A 10092-nucleotide genomic window follows, 5' to 3' on the forward strand; every position below is an offset into this window, starting at 1 on the left:
AAGGGAATCTAGGGTGACATGGAATGCAAATTTCATATCGCCATCGATTGTTCGAACAGTGTATCTAAAGTAACCTGGAACTTCAATGTTTTGTTCAGTGGTTCCTTTTGCAAGACTATTGCTTGTCGGGGTGAGTTTAGGTTGTCCCAATGACACCCAAGTGTCTATTGTCATGATGTTAGGACTTGCTTGAGAGCTAATCAATGCGCGCTTGCACTGAACATCATTGCCTGTAGGGAAATCCAACCATACCATGATAGAGTCTTCCAAAGGAATCGTGGGTGTTTCGGTTAGTGTTTCAGCTTCAGATCCTGTGTTTGTTTCATATTCCCATTCACTTTCATCCTCTGTTTGGGTCTTAGCTGTTTCATCCTCTGTTTGGGTCTTAGCTTTTTCAAGAGTACCCAATGCATACAATGACACACTTGGCCCTCTGACAATTCTTAATGAGGACTGTTTGGAAACTTGCGAATCCTAACATTCTTGGTTTATGTAGTTTGTTATGTCCATGTATAACTTAGGTTGAGCCATGAAAGGTGCAAGTGTTGATGTGATTTTGGCTTTATCATCAGAGAAGAGCATTAAGGTTTTGAGAGATTGTTTTAATCTTGTAAGGGAATTATCGAATTCCTTATGTGCTTTCTCAAGCCTATAGTTCATACAATCTATCTCAAATGACTCTTCTGTGTTGAGAGTATATCTTCCTCTTGAAAGGGAAAGCGGTACTCCTCTAGGCTTTGTAACTTGGTTGCTATTTTACTTTTGGCATTACGAGGCTCAATCACAACTGTGGACCCTGTAAGACATTCAACCATGCTAAGCATGCACTCTTAAGCTCGTTTGTTACATTTTGCATATGTTATATGATCATTATTATGCGTTTGGGGTGGTTGGTGAAAAGATGCAGGGGGGAAGAGAGCTTGAGCTCTTGCAAGCACACACACACACTCACAAAACCCTAATAGAGAACACACAAGGTGAGAGGCTGAAATCTTCTTCTTCTCTACTCAACACTCAACACACCATATACAAGAATAAGAGTACACATAATATGAAAGGTACTCAACCAATACATACACGGGTTCTCTATAGTGTGAACCCGACTAAATGAGCTGGCGCTATAACTATGCCAGTCTCTAGAATGGCTGTCACACAGCCTGTCATCCCACTGGCCGCATATCTCCCATGATCTCACCAACCATGCCTGTGGTGTAAGTGTGGGGCCTATCCCCCAGGCGGGTCATCAGTGGCCACCGCCTCACTAGACAAGCTCGATATCTCAACACTCCCCCTCGAGCTCAACTCCATCTCATGTACACCAAGCGAAGCCCTGAATCTGCGGAGCTTCTCTGTACCCAATGCTTTGGTGAAGATGTCAGCTACCTGATCCTCTGTGCTGACATAAACAAGGTCAAGGTCTCCTGCCAAGACCTTCTCTCTGACGAAGTGGTAGTGGACCTCTATGTGCTTCGTACGAGCATGAAAGACTGGGTTCCTGGCCAACTGTATACTGCTCATGTTGTCACAGAAAATGACAACTTGTCTATCCACTGATAGACCCAAATCTGCAAGTAGCTTTCTCAACCAAGCTACCTCACATGCTGCCATAGCAGCTCCTCTATACTCGGCCTCTGTACTGGATAGAGCAACCGTAGGCTGCTTCTTGCTGCTCCAAGTAACAGCAGCACTCCCCAAAGAAAACATGAATCCACTGGTAGATCTTCTGTTTGAGATACTACCAGCCCAATCAGCATCTGTGTACCCATGTACACATATCTCTGTCCCAGTCTCATAGAATAGTCCACAATGCAAAGTAGACTTCACATACCTCAGTATGCGTCTCACTGCATCCAAATGCGGTTTCCGTGGAACCTGCATAAACTGACTCACCAACCCAACAGCATAGCTCAAATCTGGTTTGGTGATCGTCATGTAGATCAAACTTCCTACTATGCTCATGTACATAGTAGGATCCTCCAAGATCTCTCCTGAATCTGCACTCAACTTGCCATTCTGATCCAATGGCACAGAAATAGGCTTACAGCCTGTCATACCATACTTGGACAACATGTCCAAGCCATACTGTCTCTGTAGTAATCCAATACCATGTGGTGACCTAATCACCTCAATGCCCAAGAAATATCTGAGCTCCCCCAGATCCTTCATCTCGAACTTCTGTCTAAGTAGGATCTTTACATCAAAGATCTCTGCATCATGGTCCCCCGTAATGATCAAGTCATCTACATAGATGACAACAAGCACAACTCCTCTATCACCATGTCTCACATATAATGAGAAATCTACATTGGCTACATGAAAGCCAATAGTGACAAGATATTCAGAAATCTTGTCAGACCATGCTCTTAGTGCTTGCTTTAAGCCATACAAGGCTTTCTTCAACCTGCAAACATGCTCGGGGTGACCCTCATCCTCATAACCAGGTGGCTGCAACATATACACCTCTTCTTACAAATCCCCATGCAAGAATGCATTCTTTACATCCATCTGATGTAAAGACCATTGCTTTGACGCAGCCACTGCTATCACAATTCTCACCGTTGCCATCTTGGCAACTGGACTGAAAGTTTAAATCTTGTAAGGAAATTATCGAATTCCTTACGTGCTTTCTCAAGCCTATAGTTCATACAATCTATCTCAAATGACTCTTCTGTGTTGAGAGTATATCTTCCTCTTGAAAGGGAAAGCGGTACTCCTCTAGGCTTTGTAACTTGGTTGCTATTTTACTTTTGGCATTACGAGGCTCAATCACAACTGTGGACCCTGTAAGACATTCAACCATGCTAAGCATGCACTCTTAAGCTCGTTTGTTACGTTTTGCATATGTTATATGATCATTATTATGCGTTTGGGGTGGTTGGTGAAAAGATGCAGGGGGGAAGAGAGCTTGAGCTCTTGCAAGCACACACACACACTCACAAAACCCTAATAGAGAACACACAAGGTGAGAGGCTGAAATCTTCTTCTTCTCTACTCAACACTCAACACACCATATACAAGAATAAGAGTACACATAATATGAAAGGTACTCAACCAATACATACACGGGTTCTCTATAGTGTGAACCCGACTAAATGAGCTGGCGCTATAACTATGCCAGTCTCTAGAATGGCTGTCACACAGCCTGTCATCCCACTGGCCGCATATCTCCCATGATCTCACCAACCATGCCAGTGGTGTAAGTGTGGGGCCTATCCCCCAGGCGGGTCATCAGTGGCCACCGCCTCACTAGACAAGCTCGATATCTCAACACTCCCCCTCGAGCTCAACTCCATCTCATGTACACCAAGCGAAGCCCTGAATCTGCGGAGCTTCTCTGTACCCAATGCTTTGGTGAAGATGTTAGCTACCTGATCCTCTGTGCTGACATAAACAAGGTCAAGGTCTCCTGCCAAGACCTTCTCTCTGACGAAGTGGTAGTGGACCTCTATGTGCTTCGTACGAGAATGAAAGACTGGGTTCCTGGCCAACTGTATACTGCTCATGTTGTCACAGAAAATGACAACTTGTCTATCCACTGATAGACCCAAATCTGCAAGTAGCTTTCTCAACCAAGCTACCTCACATGCTGCCATAGCAGCTCCTCTATACTCGGCCTCTGTACTGGATAGAGCAACCGTAGGCTGCTTCTTGCTGCTCCAAGTAACAGCAGCACTCCCCAAAGAAAACATGAATCCACTGGTAGATCTTCTGTTTGAGATACTACCAGCCCAATCAGCATCTGTGTACCCATGTACACATATCTCTGTCCCAGTCTCATAGAATAGTCCACAATGCAAAGTAGACTTCACATACCTCAGTATGCGTCTCACTGCATCCAAATGCGGTTTCCGTGGAACCTGCATAAACTGACTCACCAACCCAACAGCATAGCTCAAATCTGGTCTGGTGATCGTCATGTAGATCAAACTTCCTACTATGCTCATGTACATAGTAGGATCCTCCAAGATCTCTCCTGAATCTGCACTCAACTTGCCATTCTGATCCAATGGCACAGAAATTGGCTTACAGCCTGTCATACCATACTTGGACAACATGTCCAAGCCATACTGTCTCTGTAGTAATCCAATACCATGTGGTGACCTAATCACCTCAATGCCCAAGAAATATCTGAGCTCCCCCAGATCCTTCATCTCGAACTTCTGTCTAAGTAGGATCTTTACATCAAAGATCTCTGCATCATGGTCCCCCGTAATGATCAAGTCATCTACATAGATGACAACAAGCACAACTCCTCTATCACCATGTCTCACATATAATGAGAAATCTACATTGGCTACATGAAAGCCAATAGTGACAAGATATTCAGAAATCTTGTCAGACCATGCTCTTAGTGCTTGCTTTAAGCCATACAAGGCTTTCTTCAACCTGCAAACATGCTCGGGGTGACCCTCATCCTCATAACCAGGTGGCTGCAACATATACACCTCTTCTTGTAAATCCCCATGCAAGAATGCATTCTTTACATCCATCTGATGTAAAGACCATTGCTTTGACGCAGCCACTGCTATCACAACTCTCACCGTTGCCATCTTGGCAACTGGACTGAAAGTTTCCTCATAATCAATCCCATATGTCTGTGCATATCCTTTGGCTACCAATCTAGCCTTGTACCTGTTTATGCTTCCATCACTGTTATGTTTAACTTTGTACACCCACTTGCATCCAATGGCTTTCTTGCCTTCAGGCAATTGCACTAAATCCCAAGTTTCATTTCCATATAGTGCATCCATCTCCTCATCCATGGCTTTCTCCCAACACACATTTCCAACAGCCTCATCGATGCATGTGGGCTCAACAACCTGCACAACCTTTGCCATATATGCATAATGATGTGCCACATAACCATCATAAGTAAACCTCTGCACAGGATTCTTCACTCTACCAGATCTTCGCAGCTTCTCATTCATGGCTTCCATAGCCTTCTTTACACCAGGTGTTCTCATAGCTGGGATCCCAAGCTCCTCATCAAGGCTCATATCTGAGCCACTAGACTCTCCATCAACATGAGAATGCCCTGCAGAAATGTCAGGCATACCAAGGGGCTCAACCACTTTCTCTTTTCCTTTACGTGATGTACTAATCACATTTGCAGGGCTGGTATTATGACGCAGCCTGCCACTCCATGGTCTATCAATAGACCCACTAGATGAGGACTCTCCTGGTCCACTCAAAGACTGTGATTGCTGACCTGCATTCTGTGCAACCACACTTCCACTCACATCAGCCCCGACAGCTTCTTTTTCAGCAGCATACCAGCTGCTCATCTCATCAAAGACAACATCCCTGCTGTTGCTTGCAAATGAGGATCAATACCAACACCAAGATGCAACAAAAACAATACTTAGGGCTCTTGAAAAGAGTTCCACTTTGTAGATGAATGTGGGAGAGGGTTTGATAATAATCCCACATGGGGACTTATGGGAGTCCTAGAATTTTTGTATAAAAGGTGGCTCATTTGAGAGCTTTACACACTTTGGGCTTAGTTCATGCAAGAGCTCCTTTGAGAGACCTACTCTCCCTCTTCTCCATAGAGGTGAAGACTCTTCTCTCACCCCATCTACATCATTGTATGAGGTTAATCTCTTCATTGAATCATTAGCAATGTCATGAGTCTTTCTCATCCTCTTCTCTAATCATTCTACTCTTATGCATGCTTTTAGTATTTCATTTTTGAGTACATGGATTGATTTGAAGCTTTCATGGAAGCTTGATGCTTGAATGTGTGCATGCTTGTAGGAAGATAGGAGTGGAGTGAGGTCTTTCTCTTTGCTTGAGTGCATAGTGATTGTATTCCTCTTGCTAGTATTTGTGAATGAATGGGTGTGTAGGAATGAGGACAAGTTGAGCTTGTGTGTGTGCTTAGTCTAGTGTCATGTGATGGTAGCCATAAGCATTCTCTCCATTCGTGGATAAGCTCTTGTGCACCGGTACGGGTTGAATCCCTAGCTCCGAAAGGGATGCAAATCCCATTGGATTGAGCTTAGTGTGGATCGTACTCCTCTTACTACAAGAGAGAGGGTTTTCCGTCTCTCCATTGGCGCCGCTGCCGGGGAGAAGACTCAAATCCGGTTGAGAGTGTGTGGAAACCACCACCATTTCCTCTTTTGGTTGCAAAACCATTGAGTGATTAGGTTAAGTTCGAGTGTGTGATCTCGGTGTGAGTAGATAAGGTTAGGATAAGAAAAAAAACCATTGAGCGGTTGAGGTTTCTCCCGCATTGTTTTTTATGTTTTATTGTTTTATTGCTTTTTAAGTACCGCCATTATGCTTACATTCATTGTTTTTTTTGCCATTTCATGCTTTCATGCTCTTCGTTAACTTGTAGTTAGTATAAATAAATAAAAAGAAAAGAGGTGCGTTGCTAAGCTCATCCATAGCTTATGCAAGCCCCATAGACTCCCAAGCAAGAAATGTGTTTTTTGGTTTCATCTTGAAATATGACAAAGATTTCCTGAAAATAAACTTGATATTATTTGCAACCTAGAACTTGAAGTGGATCCAAATCTTGAGAGCTCAAAATTGAGGTTGAGCCCTTGTGTAAGATTTTGGAGTGGATCAAAAGCAAATCTTGCTAGCTTGGAGGCGGTCTTTTAATAAAAAAAAAATAGAAGGCGGCCTTTAAAAAAAAAAAAAAATTTATCTATATATATATATATATGTATATATATATATATATTTGCAGCGAAAGACGGCAGCGTTGAAGACGGCAGGAAGAAGACGTTGACGGCAGCAGCAGCAAGACGACGTCGAGTTATATGCTAAGGCTTTGCAGCGAAAGAAGACGGCAAGAAGAGACACCGTTGGCCAGTGTGGGGTGTCTGCAGCGGGAGCAGCTGGAGGGGGTCGAGGCGGCTGTGTCGAGCGCTGCAGTGGGGCGGCGAAGGCACTGCTGGCGTGAAGCGCTGGTGAGAGGCTGGTGAGAGGCGCTCAGGCGTCGGTTGGTGGGAGGCCCAGGCGAGACCTGCGGGTGAGGTGGCCGAAGGCTGGGCCGTAGAAGAAGGTGGATGTAGGCGGCTGAAGGCGTAGCCAAGGGTGACGTGGAGAAGGCCAGGGCTGCTGGTCAGGGGGCAGCTGCTGCTGGGCAGCCGGCAGAAGCAAAAAACGAGAGGCGGCAGAGAAGCAAGTCGAAGCGCTGAGGGAGGCGGCTGAAGGTGTGGCCGGCGTAGGAGACGCTGAGCTACAGCGTGGAGTAGAAGAAAAAAACGAAGGAAGAAGGCACGTGAAGTCGGCGATAAACCCGGGGGCGAGCGGCGCGGCGAGCGGCGAGCGAAAGGATAAGGTAGGTGGAATTTTCGTTTTTTTTTATTTTTTTAAAATTTTCATGTTTTTTTTGGTATTTTTAAATTCAAAAAAATAATATTTTTTTTAATTAAAAAAAAAGGAATAGAAAAAGAGATTTAAAAAAAGAAAAAAAGAAGAAGAAAAAGAAAAAAAGAGATTTAAAAAAAAGAAAAAAAGAGATCAAAAAAGAAAAGAAAAAAGAAAGAAAGAAAAAAATTAAAAAAAAATAAAATTAAAAAAAATTAAATTAAAAAAAATTAAATTAAAAAAAAATTAAAATAAAAAAAAAATTTCTTTTTATTTGTTTTTAGGAGTCCATATTGTGTGCATATTTTTATTTTTTTCATTTCTGTAATTTTTAGCATATTTAGTGTAATTTGCATTGTTTTAAATTTTTGTAATATATTTAAAAAAAAAAAAAAACAAAAACAAACAAACAAACAAACAAACAATAAAAACCAACAAAAAAAGGAAAAAACAAACAAAAGAAAATTTTTGATTTTTAGGAGTCTATTATTTTTTTTGCATATTTTGTAGTTCTTCATTTTTTGCATAATTAGTGTAACCTGCAATTTTTTCATTTTTGTAACTTTGTGCATAGTTAGTATTTTTTTAGGGTGATTCATAATTTTGTGTATAATATTTAAAAATAAAAAATAAAAAAAAAATAAAAAAGGAAAAAATCATAAAATCATAAAATCATTAAAAAATAAAAATAAAAATAAAATAAGAAAATAGGATAAATAGTTACATACTCCTTTGAGTTGACTTTAGTGATTAGGTAGGAAAAAAAATATATATATATACATATATATATATATATATATATATATTTTTTTTTTTATCAAAACAAAAACAAAAACACAAAAACCAAAACCAAGACAAAACAAAAACACATAAAAAAAAAAAAAAACCAAAACAAAAATTTGACCTTATGCACTTACGGTCAGGACGTCTTGTAGAGTCTAGGGCACCTTCTCGAGTACCTACTCAGGAAAGTGGGACCCAATCGATAGGAAACTTGGCAGATATTGCTGAAACCCTTTCTGAATCCCAATCCGATACCCTTTCCTCCAGAACAACTAGTTCATTGTCCATGGACAATCTAGGGCCATCAACTAGTCATCCCGTAGCCCAAAATAGGACACCCTCAAGATCCTTTAATCCATTCGAGGCCGACACCATGGGGTTAACATTCAATGTGCGACTCCAATATGTCTACACAAATGCTCAAGGAGCTCAGATCTTTAGGGACCCACAACAACGGTACCTTGTTAAGATTGCCGACATATTCTCAGAACTTGATAGAGCACCTCTAGTCAATGACCAGGGTAACATGTACATGGGTGGAGATGGTGTTCGCTATGAAGTCACCTACCATCCAGAAAAGGTAGACAAATTAGGGGAGCTCTCTAAAACAGAGTTTTTAGACATATCACAACTTTCCAGAGCGAGGGAGTCTCGAGATGACTGGCTCATCGAGCCGGACATGCCTGGACCTTCCAATGCCCAATCCTCAAGGCCATCCACCATAGATGATTTGCTTCTGGTAGATCTCAATTTGGACAAGGATAGGAAAGGCAAGTGTAAGATGGATCAGGGGGCTGAAAGCCAATGGGAGTTTGTACGACAAATTCCTGTGACGAAGGTTTTACAGGATGACCCACTTCAAGAGGTCTATAAAGATTCGTTAGAGGGATATTATGCCACAACTAAATCGCCAGAGCTGGATCTTCCTCTAGCTTATGTAGTGGTAGTTGAGAAGTGTGCAGGACACATGAACAGAATAGTAGATAAATGGTCAAATGAATACCGAACATTAGATTGGAAAGAGATTAGGGAACTCACGTGGAAAGGACAACCATTATTCATGGAAGTGTTCTCAACACATACAGCCAAACCAGGAGAGACAGCCTTTCTTGGAGAAACTGTTGCTCCTCCCCTACGAGAGTTCGCTAGAGAGGGACCTTCAACATCCAAGTGGACCACTGCTAGTAGCCCAACTCTAGCACCACGATATCGTCCTACACCAAATGTGCGACCACAGGTCACACCACCACAACAACATCTTTCCCACTATGACAATCGGATGAGAGGGGAGCCAACTCGGCCTCCTATAAGTGCACCTGCTGAAATGAGGGTGACAAGATCTTTAGAGGGGTTTGGTGAGGCTGGTAATAGGGCACCCACACCAATTTTGGAAACATGTGGACCATCTTTCCAAAGAGAGGAACAATTTCCACTGAGAGTGAGAGGCCGTAGACCCTACGATGAGTATTCACGACAAGTAAGGCCATCAACTCTTCAGAAATTGGTAAAGAAATATGAAGGGTCGGGAGATCCATATGATCATGTAGCAGCTTTTAGGCAAGCAGTTCGAGCTGAGCAAGTTGCTGACAAGCATACTCAAATAGAAGGGTTTGGACTCACTCTTGAAGGAAAAGCCCTTGCTTGGTTTCAGGCATTAGAGGCTTCAGACAAAACTTCTTTACGAGTTTTGGAAGAGAGATTCATTGCTACTTTTTCCTTGATGGGAATTCAACATGACACAGTAGCGCATATCTACTCTTTCAAACAAGGTGAGAGTGAGAGTGTTAGAGACTGTGTAAATAGAATGAAGCAGTACATTAATCGTTGCCCAGAAGATGAGAAACCCGCTCAAAGTCGATTAATTTCTCTCTTCTTAAAAGGCCTCAAAAATTCAACACTGCATACACATCTCTATGCGAAGAAACATACAAGTTTCAATGAGTGTTGCCATGATGCTATGGATTTCACCGATAACTTCAA

This window comes from Cibotium barometz, chromosome 50 (assembly GCF_041138505.1).
Source record: "Cibotium barometz isolate CiBa-2024 chromosome 50, ASM4113850v1, whole genome shotgun sequence".
Classification (NCBI taxonomy): domain Eukaryota; kingdom Viridiplantae; phylum Streptophyta; class Polypodiopsida; order Cyatheales; family Cibotiaceae; genus Cibotium; species Cibotium barometz.